This window comes from Pristiophorus japonicus, chromosome 14, assembly GCF_044704955.1.
Source record: "Pristiophorus japonicus isolate sPriJap1 chromosome 14, sPriJap1.hap1, whole genome shotgun sequence".
NCBI lineage: Eukaryota > Metazoa > Chordata > Chondrichthyes > Pristiophoridae > Pristiophorus > Pristiophorus japonicus.
Window position 1 is genome coordinate 45,486,414 of NC_091990.1, and position 5,114 is coordinate 45,491,527.

General features: G+C 46.6%; 1 pseudogene; it reads left to right on the forward strand.

The window, feature by feature from the left end:
• Window positions 1-2,252: 2,252 nt before the first annotated feature.
• On the forward strand, window positions 2,253-2,491 carry LOC139280349 (U2 spliceosomal RNA; annotated as a pseudogene).
• Window positions 2,492-5,114: the final 2,623 nt, after the last annotated feature.

Genomic DNA, 5,114 nt, shown 5'->3' on the forward strand with positions numbered 1-5,114 from the left:
CGTTGACAGTGAGTGTTAGCTGGATGCATGACCATATGGGGGTGCGTGGAATAAAGTCATTGAGCCAGAGTTATTGGAGTGGACCAATATGTTCTTTGAAAATAATTCAGAATCTTAGAATATTCCCCAAACACTTCCACACAAACATTAATTAAGGTAGGCTTGGGGGAAATGGAAGATATGTCGCCCATTCCCTAAATGTTTTAGAACTATTTCTGTGTTGATGTATATCAGCATTGTTGCGCAGACTCACTACAATTTCTGTCAGTTATCATCATAAAGAGCAGGATAAGTTGGAATGGGGGTTACCTAGAATTGCAGCACAGAAGCAGGCCATTCAGCCCAACTGGCATATGCTCCACACAAGCCTCCTCCCACCCTACTTCAAACTCATCTAAGGATGAAAAGAAACAAAATACTTGCATTTATATAGTGCCTTTCACGACCACCGGATATCTCAAAGCACTTTACAGATAATGCAGTACTTTTGGAGTGAAGTCACTGTTATAATGATGCTCAACCTTACCCATACTATAAGTATTTCAATGTTCTTTTTAATACTGAAAGAACATTTGAGGACGAAGAGAAATGTAAGTATAATAGTGTAGCTTTTGTTTTATTTAAATCCACAATTTTCCTGGAAAATAATATGGCATGTTTGAGAAAGCTCACATTATGAGTATCATTATTCCTGTGTGGCGTGGATATTTAAATCACGTCAATAACATACGAACAACTGACCCCAAATCCCTCTGACAGGTCACAGTGAACCATTCCACTTACAGCAAGAAAGTTTGATGGTGCCAAGAATGCATTTGAAAAGGCAAAGCTACCGGTGGCTATCCGACAGGAAGCTCGGACAGGCGGGCTGGTGTCCCTTTAATATGTGAGATGCAGTGGTTTTCTTCCCGCAAGCATGTCGAAGTGGGGAGTGTTATTCAACTGCGGAGCAGTTTGTGGTAAGCTAGCGCGGCGGATCTCCTTCGATCCGCACAATCCGCCCTCAGTGAGCGGCGCTGACAGTCAGATGCAATTTATGTTCCAGCTCGTTGGTAGCGAGACTCCCGAGAATCCCTCTCTGAACTTGTGCAGCCTTTTCAATCGTCCTGTTGTCTGTAGTGTGGTGTGATGCCAGCAGCCAATGGCAAACAAAATGCTACACCAGAGAACCGCTTTATTCTTATGTGAGAGGGATTTCTGTCCGATTGCACCCACCCCTCACACACAACTCGCAACCATCTCCCCTACTTCAATCACGTTAAGTTCGCGTTATTTGTTTTCCTGATAAATATATGACTACTTCCATTATTTCCATCTGCGGCTTTTTTGGATTCCACCGTCTCAATATAATCTCACCATTTTCCCTATTCCTATTTCTCCATCACCCCTGAACTTCCACATTCTTTCCATCTATTTCCATAATGCGTCCCTCTAATTCAAGTTTTTTAAAAAAGTTCATCAATCGTCACCCCTCTTTCAAAGCGTATCATTACCGGACAGTGCAGTGTTAATCATTATGCAAATACACGATTAGCTATGGAATATACAAAACTGCTGATATGTGTGTGTGGTCACAAAGGTTGCGTTATGCAGGAGTTTGCTTGATGCAGCATCAGTGCCCACGTTTTGTAATGTAAATCAGGAATTGGGGCTCGATCTGACTCTATAGCCAAGAAGAAGACACCTCCACCCCCTCCTGAATGAGGGTTTGCTCCTTCGGATTTAACTTTAATTCGGTTACAAACACTATGATTATAGTGTAAATGCGTGTTTAATGATCCATTCCTCAACATTAAAAAAAAAAACCTACGGGCTTCTGATAATGTACTGTGGCACTATATTTCAAAATACTTTCAATAAAAAGGTTTGTGTTAAGAGAGAGAGAGAGAGCATGGCAGAGCACCCAGGCAGCGTCGGCTGAATCCTGTAACACACTTGCCACCTACAGGCGACTCTGTGCAACACATCACAATTAGATATACTGTGGGGGAAATGGTTTTTTGAATAACCAGCACTGATATATACACATTATTAAACACGAACAATCTGAAAAGAACATGACTGTTTGTATTTTGCTGAATGTTTATATTATGTTCAGAAGTCAAGCATAAACGTGCTACAAAAAAAACACTTGGCTGAACAATTTTCAACCGTGAAAGGCAATGGAGGTTTGGACATCTGATGCACCGTGTGGAATTTCGGAATGAAATTAATGTACGGATTGCAGAAATTTGCAGTTGGCATCAAAGCCCATCGCTTCTCGGCCTTTTGGCTAAGATCATGCGTAACTGACCTGACAGGGGAGTAGCCACCATGACCTCCGGGTGGTTCTCCCTGGATCAGGAAGGTATATGCTTGCTTTTTTGGAAACAGGAGGTGGGTGGGGTGGCTTGACCCATCCACCTCCACGGAGGTGTGTGGGGGACCTGACCCATCCACCTCCATGGCACGAACCTGGTATTGCAGTACTTCCAGGAACGGTGCAGTGGCTCTAGGCCTTTTGGCTAAGAGCATTGGTGCAGAGTGATCCTTGGCGTGTGCAAGGTGACCTCTGGCGTTTGTGATTTGACAAAGAATTGGAACGATTGGCTACGAATTTCCAAAAAAAAAAAATTAAAGCCCATGGCAATGTGTGCCTCCTATATGGTTCAGAGACCATATACCGCAGGCACCTCAAATCGCTGGAGAAATACCACCAACGTTGCCTCTGCGAGATCCTGCAAATCCACTGGAAGGATAGACGTACCAATGTCAGTGTTCTCGCTCAGGCCAACATCCCCAGCATCGAAGCATTGACCACACTCAACCAGCTCCGTTGGGCGGGCCACATCATCCTCATGCCTGATATGAGAATCCCAAGCAAGTGCTGTACTCGGAACTTCTGCACAGCAAGCGAGCCTCAGGTGGGCAGAGGAAATGTTTCAAGGACACCTTCAAAGCCGCCTTGATAAAGTGCAACATCCCCACCGGCACCTGGGAATCACTGACCCAAGACCGCCCTGAGTGGAGGAAGTGCATCCGGGAGGGCATTGAGCAAGTTGAGTCTCGTTGCTGAGAGCATGCAGAAACGAAGCGCAGACAGGGGAAGGAGCATGCGGCAAACCAGACTCCCCATCCACCCCTTCCTTCAACCACTTTTTGTTCCACCTGTGACAGAGACTGTAATTCCCGTATTGGACTCGTCAGTCACCTGAGAGCTCACTTTTTGAGTGGAAGCAAGTCTTCCTGGATTTTGAGGGACTGCCTATGATGATGATGTTAACAGGTTTATTGGGTATAAAGTGAATAGTGACAGTGTCGTGACTTCAGGATTTCATCCACCCAAATGATGTCCCTTGTAACACATGCATCGTGTTTGCATGCACCAGGGGGTTGGAAGAATGTGATCTGTCTTCTCTGAGTTCCCTCTCTCACCCCCATCCTCCCCCTCCCCCCGCCCACCTGTCTCTCCTCCCCCCCTCCCCACTCAAGCTCTCTCTCTCCACCAGCCCCCCATCCCCCACTCCCCACCAGGCTCTCTCTCTCCCCCAAGCTTTCTCTTTCTTTCTATCCCCCCCACCTCACTCTCAGCTCTTGCTCTCTCTCTCTCCCCCTGGCTTTCTCTCTCTCCCCTCTAAAGCTCTCCCTCTCTCTCTCTCTCTATCCCCCCAAGCTCTCTCTCCCTCCCCAGGCTCTCTCTTTCCCCCCCGCAAGCTCTCTCTCTCTCTCTCTCTCTCCGCCCCCCTCTTCCAAGCAGACACTTGCGGCGCAGTGGTTAGCTCGGCAGCCCGCTTGGAGGCTCAGCGAATGCGTTAAGCTGCTGCTGGATGGATCAGAGGCATCATCATCATAGGCAGTCCCTCGGAATCGAGGAAGACTTGCTTCCACTCTTAGAATGAGTCCTTAGCTGGCTGAACACTCTAATACGAGAGCTACAGTCCCTGCGCCAGGTGGGACAGACAGTCGTTAAGGGAAGGGATGGGGCAGGTTTCCAGGATAATCCTTCCGTTGCCTGCTCTTGGTTTTTGCATGCTCTCGGCGACGAAACTCAAGGTGCTCAGCGCCCTCCCAGATGCACTTCCTCCACTTAGTGCGGTCTTTGTCCAGGGATTACCAGGTGTCGGTGGGGATGTTGCATTTTATCAGGAAGGCTTTGAGGGTGTCCTTGTAAACTAGAAACATAGAAACATAGAAAATAGGTGCAGGAGTAAGCCATTTGGCCCTTTGAGTCTACCCCACCATTCAATATGATCATGGCTGATCATTTTTGTAACTTTAGTACCCCATTCCTGCTTTCTCTCCTGATCCCTTGATCCCTTTAGCCGTAAGGGCCACATCTAACTCCCTTTTGAATATTTCTAACGAACTGGCCTCAACAACTTTCTGTGGTAGAGAATTCCACAGGTTCACAATTCTCTGACTGAAGAAGTTTCTCCTCATCTCGGTCCTAAATGGCTTACCCCTGACCCTTAGACTGTGACCCCTGATTCTGGATTTCCCCAACATCGGGAACATTCTTCCTGCATCTAACTGTCCAATCCCGTCAGAAATTTTATATATTTCTAAGAGATCCTCTCTCTTTCTTCTAAATTCCAGTGAATATAAGCCGAGTCAATCCAGTCTTTCTTCTTATGTCAGTCCTGACATCCCGGGACTCAGTCTGGTGAACCTTCGCTGCACTCCCTCAATAGCAAGAATGTCCTTCCTCAGATTAGAACGCCAAAGCTGTACACAATATTCAAGGTGTGGCCTCACCAAGGCCCTGTACAACCACAGTAAGACTTCCCTGCTCCTTTACTAAATTCCTCTCGCGATGAAGGCCAACATGCCATTTGCCTTCTTCACCGCCTGCTGTACCTGCATGCCAACTTTCAATGACTGATGTATCATGACACCCAGGTCTTGTTGCACCTCCCCTTTTTCTAATCTGTCACCATTCAGATAATATTCTGCCTTCCTGTTTTTGTCACCAAAGTGGATAACCTCACATTTATCTACATTATACTGCATCTGCCATGCATTTGCCCACTCACCTAACCTGTCTAATTCACCCTGCAGCCTCTTACCATCCTTTTCACAGCTCACACTGCCACCCAGCTTAGTGTCATCTGCAAACTTGGAGATATTGCATTCAA